Below are 10,504 nucleotides of genomic sequence, written 5' to 3'. Positions count from 1 at the left end.
ATCTGTCTGCAGAAAGAGACAGGAAACTATAAAGCTTTCATCAAGAAGAACACGAACGCGCGCACACACGCACACGAAAGCGCGTTCGAACACACACGAACGAGCGCGCACACACGCACACGAACGCGCATTCGAACACACACACACGAACGCGCGAGCGCGCGCACACACGGGGTTAAAGATAACAAAGCACAGGACACAATTCACCACAAGCAAAATACCGTTTCATTAAAACTCTTTACTTTAATACCGGTTCATGTATCGGACCGTGTACTAAAGCACTGATGAGGTAAATAATAACCAATAAAATAATAAGTACTTTAAAAGTCTGTTGTGTTTTTAACTCTAATTACTTCAGTTTTAATCCTCACAGATTCACTAAACAAATAACTTTACTCACCGAACGCAGCTCCGGTGCGACAATTACAATAAATTAATGAAGTATTTCGGCGATATTTTCCTTAAAACGTCCGAAGTTTCTCTCATTTCTCTCAGGAGGCTTAAACACAGCGCACGAGCTCGCGCACACACACACACCACGCGCTGTACGGCTCTAACTCCGCCCACAAATGATAGACAGCTCCGTCAGCCAATCAGAAGGAAGCATTTTCAACGCTCATTAGCGTATAAGTAAAGAAACGCCAAATAGGGACGAGGCGCGTGTTAGTGATTGTGTGTGTGATACAAATAACATAATGAATATTTATAAATATGTAAATACACCTGAACCTAATACGTTTAAACTAATCGGATCCGAGTCTGATTATGATGGTTGGTATTTGGATCAGATTTCTATATATTATGGAAGCACAAAGATGACATTTATTATTTTTTGTTTATATCTGACACATGAAGTCAAACTATGAGGATGAGGATGATGATGAAGATTCACACAGAGCCTGCATGCTGTGATTATCTATCATAGCTAATGTTAAGACAGATTTACAGTCGTCGCAGACAATAATCACACGTCATAAAAGATTTCGTCTGCTTTAGCGTCACACTGATCACAGACAGTTAAGATGCTTGTCTAAAATCCACCAATAGGAGAAGAGCAAAGTCACAGGATCGCTAAAAACTACGGTAACGCTGATGCTGAAACGTAAACAAGACACTTATCTGACTTATTACTACCTTAAGCTAGCTGAGTGTTGAACAAAAGAGATGATGAGTATAAAGGTGCATAAATAGTCTATTTTAATATCGAACATAGATTCATCTAAACGGTATATAAAACGACAAGCCGCATCTTATTCGCTACATGCGTTATTCTGGAAATTTTGCACATCGTAGCCATTTTGGAAAAACGTGGCACATCAAAATTAATTCATGTACTGTATGTGATACAGAATACCCATAATGCACTTTCCCTGGGGTGAAGTGTTGCACAGCTTGTTAGTGACCACAAATAAAATTAAACGCTAGGAGAAGACAGCTAGCATTGCTGAGTATATGAACAATGTGTGTGTGTGTGTGTGTGTGTTGGGGGTGTGAAATTCACCCTTCAGGCTCTTTGGTCTATTGTAAAGCCCTGTCCTGTGTGGCAGCTCTGGGAGCAGCCGCTGGGCCGGTATCCAATTATGTGCAATCGACTCTGAATGACATCCTGCAACCTTCCTCCTCAATCCTGAGACAATGCAGCCGTGACGAGAAGACACGCAGGACGTGTTCAGGACATGTGTCGCTTCACTGAGAACATGACCACGGTGCGCGTTAACTCGCCGAATAAAAAAACGAGCATCGCTGTGTGTCATTTGCTACTAGCGTTCTCATTTAATTTGCTCTAATAGGCATGGAAATAGGGTCGCCGTAGCGATTGTGTCATGTGACAGGTGGAGAATGTTGTTGTCGTACACCATGGCTTGCTTTTTTTTACCTCACAATCTAAATATTAACACCAAAACAATGCCTGTAATTTACTGTGATAAAGTACAAATAGCAAGAGACAAGTGTGTGTGTGTGTGTGTGTGTGTAATGTGAAATAAAAGCTATCTAATTTCACACTTCTCCTGTTTCTCTACACTGTGCTTCTACAGTGATGGTTGCTAATGAACTTGAACAGAGGTGAATTAATTCTAAGAAACATTTCTCCTGACATGTTTTTTGGGTCACGTGTAATTAAAGGAAACGTGTCTTTAAGAGACGTCCAACCTTGTACGTCCAACCTTCTCCTGATGCTAACAATGCTAAAGAAAAATCAATGGTGGTTACAATAGAAGGGAGTAAAGGAAAAAAATAAGAAATGGTCTTGATATGAGAAAAAAAAAAGGATCATAAGGACAAAGAAGGACTTCAAAATACAGAAGCCAGACGAGCAGAGTGTACATGAGAGATTCGCTTCAGCAAGTCATCTTCTGCTCATACACGTACTACCAGTTCATCACTCATCTTCTGTAACCAAGCCACCTCGTCCCCTGGGATGGTTCTGGGAGGTAAAAGGAACCCGGAGAACCTCACAGAGACAAGGTGAAACTCCAAATAGAGGTCAGGATCAAACCAGGATCCCTGGAGCTTCTATTTATCGAGGCTCACAAGAAAAACCTCATGCAGAGATAAAGGATCTGGACAAAGTGTAACTAGAGCACAAAAATTTGCACACCCCACGTTTTCTGACTGAAGGACAACAGGAACACGTGTCTATTTGTTTACACAAAAGCGAAGTACGAGAAGACAAAAAGAACGACAACAATTTGGAAAAGATTTTGCTTTCAGGCTTCAGGTGTAGATGGTGTTACTGAAGACGACGGCGGCGATGATGAAGTGAAACGCTACACAAAGCACAATGCTATGAATGTCTTCACTTTGCCCTGAGGGTGTGTAAACTTTTAGACTGAGCTGCACGGTGTGTTTAGAAGGCGTATGATGTCTCAGGTTTCATGTGATTTGCTGCTTCACCTCGTGGCCGTGCGACTTCCTTTGTGTTCCTGTATGAACGAACGATCACATTTTCGTGCTGCCGAGTCGTTAGCCGTTGCTGTGTTAACACCAATATTTGTTTGGGGTCAGAATGATTAAAGTAACGGCCGAGTAGCACCTGCTGCAACACGATCCTGCAGCGCATTCGCTCGCAATCCACAAAAAACAAACAATTCGGTGTCTAAGCCGAGCTACGAGTGTGTGTTTATCAGCGTAGAGTTAGTCACTGCTCTGTATTTACTGTATACACACGAGGTCAAAATAATCATTTCAAACGTCATAATTCATTCATTCATTCATCTTCTACCGCTTATCTGAACTACCTCGGGTCACGGGGAGTCTGTGCCTATCTCAGGTGTCATCGGGCATCAAGGCAGGATACACCCTGGACGGAGTGCCAACCCATCACAGGGCACACACACACACACTCATTCACTCACGCAATCACACACTACGGACAATTTTCCAGAGATGCCAATCAACCTACCATGCATGTCTTTGGACCGGGGGAGGAAACCGGAGTACCCGGAGGAAACCCCCGAGGCACGGGGAGAACATGCAAACTCCACACACACAAGGTGGAGGTGGGAATCGAACCCCCAACCCTGGAGGTGTGAGGCAAAACGTCAACATAAATCGGATTAATACAAGAACGCATTAAAAAGCATGCAACAGTGCTAGAAATCAGAGATGGGGGACTCGAGTCATATGACTTGACTTAAGACTTGACATTCATGACTTGAGACTTACTAGTGACTTGCACATGTGTGACTTATTCCCACCTCTGGTAGAAATATAGATTAGATTAGATTAGATTCTATCAAAAATCCACAAAAGAACTACTGGGCGTGTTCTCACAATGACTGATGGCAGCATCTCCACGGCAACTAAAAGAATCAGATGTTGGAGAATCAGAATTTGCCGTCGATGACCTATTTGGTTGAACAAACTAGTTCCTGTTCACACTTACATTACAGCAGCTATAAGCTTCACTCCATCACCAGGATCTCTGCTTCTCTCCATGTTAATAAGACAAAACCGACACAGACACTAGAGACTCGTTCCACATCAACGTACAAATCCCTGTGTGTTGCCATAGTAACGATAACGGATTAGAACGAAAGTGTTCCTATAAACGTACAGGGATGTAACAGCACCGCAGGATAAACTGTGATAAACGTCCAGTAACGTGGTGAAATTTACTAAACAATCATTTTTGTTGATTTGCTGAAGCTCATTTTAGCGTTAGTTTGTATTCCAAACACACAGGAATTTACACAACGAAGCCGTTAATTCTACTAAACCTCTAGACCTAATTCTACTAGACCTTCTCATCCTTTCCAGCAGTTTTAACACTATGTGAAACTTGTAAATAAAATCCTGCAGAGCTTCTTCACGTGTGAACACGACGCCTGAGATCCAGCGATGCTCTGGGACATGCTGCAGAATATAAATTCCAGCTGAAGTGATGTAATTAAAGTAACGAACACACCGAGGTTTATTTTCTAAATGAATACCAGGTGTGACGTGGGGATTAAGTTTACATCAGCAAATAGAATTTTGGGTATTTTGTAGCAGGACGTATCGAATACGGTCGGCTTTCTTCCACATCTCACACCCGCGCTGTCTGTGTATGGAACCGGAGCTGAGACAAAACTCTGTCGAGAAGTGGAGCTCGATGGATGATTCTTGTGTACCTTTAACACACATTTGTGTGTATATGTATGGTTAGATTACACACATTCCTCACTCCTGTGTGGGGGTGTGGGGGTGTGTGTGTGGGGGGTAAACTATGCAGTGTGTGTGGAGATACAGTAGTGTCACTCCGAGAGAGACGTAGACCACCCTGGCACCTCACACACACAGCCAATCAAATCCGGGTGGTCCAGCATCATCACCATCTCACACACATCTGTCATGCTTAACACAGCTGTGTGACATGCTCGTGTGCTGCTCTCCATCACTATCACACACAACGTTCTCAAAGGTCTGCAGCAGAGAACGCGCTCCAATTCTCTGTAAGATTGTGCCTTTGGGACGGAGCTCTCTGAGCCGTCGTGGCTGTGAGCCAGGTTCTGTTTCTCATTTTCACTACTGCTGTCCAGGGACGAGTGTGTGTGTGTGTGTGTGTGTGTGTGTGTGTGTGTGTGTAAATGTGTGAAATGAAGTGGGAGGAAGGCTGGAGAAAGACCACTCATGTTCATCATGCATGAGCCGCTCCTGATCGATAAGACGAGCCTCATCTACACTCATCCCTGTGGCAGAAAGAGAGAGACACAGAGAGAGAGAATGAGATAGAGAATGAGGAGAGAGAGAGAGAGAGAGAGAGAGAGAGAGAGAGAGAATAAGAAGAGAGAGAGACAGAGAGAGAGAATGAGAGAGAGAATGAGAACAGAGAATGAGGAGAGAGAGAGACAGAGGAGAAAGAGAGAGAGAGACAGAGAGAGAGTGAGACAGAGAGAGAGAGAGAGAGAGAATAAGAAGAGAGAGAGAGTGTGAGAGAGAATGAGAGAGAGAATGAGAGAGAGAATGAGAAGAGAGAATGAGGAGAGAGAATGAGGAGAGAGAGAGAGAGAGAGAGAATAAGACGAGAGAGAGACAGAGAGAGAGAGAGAGAGAAAATGAGAAGAGAGAATGAGGAGAGAGAGAGAGAGAGAGAAAGAGAGACTGAGAGAGAGAGAGAGAGAGTAAGGAGAGAGACAGAGAGAATGAGAAGAGAGAGAGAGAGACAGAGGAGAAAGAGGGAGAGAGAGAGAGAGAGAGAGAGAGAGACAGAGAGAGAGTGAGTGAGACAGAGAGAAATAGAGAGAGAGAATAAGAAGAGAGAGACAGAGAGAGAGAATGAGAGAGAGAATGAATGAGAAGAGACACAGAGACACAGAGAGCACCATGCTGCCTCAGCCCCCCCTGATACACTCCGTCTCACTGTGTTCCTCTCCTCGTAGTAAACAGAGAGAAGACCCTGAATAATCACACACACACTCCTTATATAAATCCCTGACACTTTGTCTCTAAACAATCCAGCAGTTTTTTCATTTCTCAGACGATTAACGTCTACGTGCTCTACAGTCATCCTGTAGGTGCTGTGACGTGTCGTGTCTCAGCTCCTCCAGGCCGCGCCCACCTCCGACAGGCACCGTTAATAAAAATATAAATAAACTAATCTCGATCTTGTATCGGCGCCGTCCGCTATATAACGGCGTGAGAGCGTAGCCCCGCCCTGATGCCCGATGTCACTTCCTGTCTCAGCTCTCCTACAGGACCGAGGCTCGGTGAGCGAACGGAGAGCCGGAGCCTCGTCAGATTTTCACACTTCAGTCTTTAATCTCTGGCTGGTCTGCTCAGGGTGACGGAGTCGAAGAGACTACAGATGTCTGCTGTCATTAATAAACATGATGTTGAATAATTAAATCCAGTAAGTGGGGAATATTGATGCAGCAAACTGACTGAGCAGATTGGAGCAGCCACAGGGGAGGAGAAGACCGAGACACGGTTAAATGTCACGGCTGACAAGTCAGATCTCACTACGGGCTCCTTAACGTGGAGCAAACGGTCAGAAACTGGTTTATGTTGTGGATTTAAACAGTTCACACACACACACACACACACACACACACACACGTCTAATCTATTTCTGTAACTTCGTCTACACCAGGAACGTCAGATTTCCTCCTTTAATCCGTTAACGGATCGTTCACACGATTGTAAATAATCCACGTAAAGGATTAAATCTCGTCTGAGTGTTAAAGAGGGAGGAGATGTTTATTTAATGTCTGGAAGGAGTCTCCAATCTCTGTGTTTTCTGTAAACAGTCAGAGTCTCTTCAGGACAGAGACGTTTGTGCGTTAAGACAAAAAAAAAAAAAACCTCAGTTTAACACTGAGAGATTAAAAGAGAAGCTGGTGAGGAAACGAGCGTTTATAGCTGCTGTAACGTAAGCTGCTGAGATACAAGGAGAATAAAACGCTCCAGGATGTGTAGATTGCCATGGTAACGGTCCACAGCAGCAAAACATGGAAACCACAAAGGAAACAAAAATGTCTTTCATTATCAACACAGCTTTCTAGTTGTAAAGGATCTTAACAGTTTCTCTCTCACAGGAGTCACACTGGAGCAAACATCTAGACTGTGTGTGTGTGTGTGTGTGTGTGTGTGTGTGTGTGTGTCCAGAATGTTTAAGGCATGTTACATACTTAATGAAAGCATTTCAGTGTCTGAAAACAAACAGGAAATGATGTCAAGCCTCAGGGCAGAAGGCGGTACTTGTGTTTTAGCAGCGTGAGAGCGACGGAGCTCGGAGGTGAGTCACGGTGTAGAAGCAGGTGTTAAATACCTGAAGGAGCGAGTGATCTGATCTAAAGCTTCAGCACAAGCTTGTGGACTGTGGTGCCGTTTTAGAGAGTTGACTCACGTGTCGGGTTTAAACAGGACTTTCAAATATCAGCGTAAACAGTAACAAATCTTTAACGGAAAGCAAAAAGGTGCCACAACGTTAAAGCTGGGAGTCATTTAGTGTTTGTTATGGAATGTTTGTTGCACTTTCTGGCTTAGTGACTGAAAAACATTTCACGTTTAAATGCAAAATCAAACTGTTTTGTTAGTTAAAAATGTAGAGAAAGATTTCATAAAAATGATCTTGAGCTTTATCTAGACTATAAAAAAAACAGCGTGTAAATTTGACTCAGAGTCGATTCGAACGAATGAATTTTTATTGCCGAGTCAAAATCATCTCTGTGATAAGACACCGAATTCGAATCCCTACGAACGGGTCGAAGCTTTTTTATAAAGACTTTCAAATAAAGCTGAAGAACGAGTCGGTGTTTGTTCCACTTACGTTACGGACGTACAAAAAGAAAAATAAGACAGAGAGAATGAAACGAAGCGGCTGATACGAGTCATTAAAGCCTGTAGAGTTTTTTATCTCCTAAACGTTTCCTATCTGTCGTCCGGTGTCACGGCTTTGTGCTGATTCTTCGATCTGCGACAGCTAGAAAATATTCAGTTTTTTTTTGTTTAATGTGATTAGATGAGCGTCCCTGCTGCGACGTTCCTGAGCTCTTTGTGAAATGCAGATTGCTCGTTAAAGCCGCTCTGGTGTCATATTGAAGCCCCGTCCAGCTGACCCCTGACCCCCCGCAGAGCAGCTTCCTGCCCTCAGTCACCCTGCCCTGGGGCAAATCAGACAAAGAGACGCACGAAATCAAACAGGAATGAATGTCTGATGTTAGCAGCAGGACTGTGAGTGACAGAGCGAACAATTTAAATCAGTTAAATCTTTGTGGAATATTACTGAGTCGATCCACAGGATGCTTTTTATTTTATTTTATTTATTTTACAGTATCTGAGATTAAAACAAGGTCGAGCCGCATCATCATTTCTCTCGCTTCTCTTCGTCCAAGCTGGTTTTTATTCCTGCCTTCTGCTCAACTCGATAAGAGAAAATGTGTAATTTTTAATTCCTTTGGATGCAGAAACGTTGGGTGTGAACACACCAGAGCCAAAAGGTAGCAATAAAGCACTTAATCACACAGTTGGCTGAGGTCTTAAACAGAAGCTATATTTAACACGGTAAAGCGACGACTTGGAGATCCTGAGATCATCTGAGGCACTTTAACACAGGAGCATTTTCATCCAGATGCCTTCAGGCTTCATGTTTCACATAAATATCACAAGGAAGTGCCGAGCCCCGTGGACCGACACCGGACTGACACCAGGAGAGACGCGTGTGTGACCTCTAGTGGACAAACTCAGAACATCACCTCAGAAGGTCATCAGATCCTGAACAGTTTGAATATTTAATCTTTAGTGTAACCAAAATTTATTTCATAATGAAAAACATCCATCATGGTCACATTGCTGTTGATGATGGTGATGCAACGTGGGATGCAACGTTCTCGCTTCCTCGCTATCTAGAGAGTGTGACGCGGCAGCACTTTCTTTAGCCCTTTATTCTGTCCTGCCCTCTCACCTCCTCAGCACCGCTCAGCTTGAACTTTCTCCTTAATAACGTCTTTAACGTTTTTCCGCCGGATCTCAGCCAGCTTCATGAGATCGTAGATGTTCTTAAGCTTTATCGAACGGTTTTGTAACAGGATGTTTCTTGTGACTCTTTATATTAGGAACAGTGAGATTAATTAAACCTTCTAGCACAAGCTTGTCCTAATGAGGGAAATAAACCGTTGGCAGTAAGAACCTAGAAGCAGCCGAGTAGGTAAACTCGGTGGTGGCTGGACTGTGTAAATGATTACCAGCGCACCGCCGCCTCACACAGGCTTTTAATAGCTCACCCTGTAAGAGTTTTATTAGCTCCCGAGTTAACTCGCAACACGTCTAACGAGCTACGAGAGTGTTCTCAGTCTGTACATGTGGGGTCTGGGAACAGCTTCGAGCAGGTTCCTGCTGTGAGCTGCCTATAGAGAACAGGCTGGAACATCTCACCGACACATTAGGAGTCTGTGGAGAGGATCAGATCTGTTTGTATCATATCAGGGGATATTTTAGCCTAGTGGTTAAGGTGTTGGGCTACAAATCGGAAGGTTGTGAGTTCGAGTCCTACGTCCACCCAGCTGCCACTGTAGGGCCCCTGAGTAAAGCCCTTAACCCTCAATTGCTCAGTTGTTTAAAAGTGAGATAAAATGTAAGCCACTCTGGATAAAGGCATCTGCTAAATGCTGTAAATGTCAACCGTCTCTAGTCGATCGCGTAAAGCGAAACGTCTAAAGACGACACACGTTTATCCTCCTCGTCAAGTTTAAAACAGACGCCTCTTAGTTTGAATACAAAGTGAAACAGCACCGTGACCGTAAACATCGCCACTTTTTGGGAATTGTTTTATAGCTAGCAGGAAACGGTTCACCGGCAATAAGGAAGCTGTTGGAAAATTACAGAAGAGTCTCTCTAACGTAGAATTGGCGAAGCCTACACGAGGCGTATCGATACGCAAGAGTCGCCTCTGGGAAACGTGTAGTTAAGTAGGCAGAAATTCCCGATCGTGTTCGGCCTGTTTGTATCTTATGACGCGTGCGTAACCGCAGCGTCCACGCCGTTAGTTACGCTGCATGAAGATGAAAGATCTCTGCACCGAGTGATGAAAGCTGGCCTAGATTCGGAGGGATGGGTGCACGGCGCTTCCGTTTGATCGTTCTGCAGTCGTACGTAGGGTCTCATTTTAGAGGAGTTCAAATTCTATAAGGTGTAAAAAAAAAAAAAAATGGGGAGCTTCGTAACAACGTGAGGACTTCAAGCAGGAGGCGTCGGACACCACGTTCTCCTTCGATTATATATATATATATTTATACACACTTATTTCAGATGTTGTGTTTGTAGACAGATTTACAGTATAGAAAGGCTGAAGATTGTTAGTTGCAGATGAGAAACGAGTCTAGAACGATGCACAGCTCAGTGGTAGTTTGTGTGCTACTCCAGTCAGCTTTGTGAAGGTCTCTGTAGGTTACTGACTGAAGCCTCCAGAAAGTCTTCTGACAAAACAACAGAGCTACAGTGGTGAGTAGATTGTGTTTGGTTCTACTGGGAGACTTTTGTTCACATGTAGCTGTGTGTGTGTGTGTGTGTGTGTGTGTGTGTGTAT

The 10,504-nt window shown here is 43.8% G+C and overlaps 1 protein-coding gene across 3 annotated transcripts in view; it reads right to left on the bottom strand.

The window, feature by feature from the left end:
- Positions 1–10,504, bottom strand: part of tiam2a (TIAM Rac1 associated GEF 2a) — a 78,111-nt gene that overhangs the window by 66,609 nt on the left and 998 nt on the right. For 2 of the 3 annotated variants that reach the window (XM_060880530.1, XM_060880532.1), the window contains exon 1: positions 401–545. The exons of the other annotated variant lie outside the window; for it this stretch is intronic. The gene's annotated coding sequence lies outside the window, so the exon portion shown is untranslated. Of the gene's footprint in view, positions 1–400; positions 546–10,504 lie in introns of those variants that run through there. 3 annotated transcript variants of the gene reach the window in all.

The sequence above is a fragment of the Tachysurus vachellii genome, chromosome 10 (genome assembly GCF_030014155.1).
Source record: "Tachysurus vachellii isolate PV-2020 chromosome 10, HZAU_Pvac_v1, whole genome shotgun sequence".
Taxonomy (NCBI): Eukaryota; Metazoa; Chordata; class Actinopteri; order Siluriformes; family Bagridae; genus Tachysurus; species Tachysurus vachellii.
The sequence above is the reverse complement of the archived record's forward strand: the minus strand, read 5'-3'. Positions and strand labels throughout refer to the sequence as shown.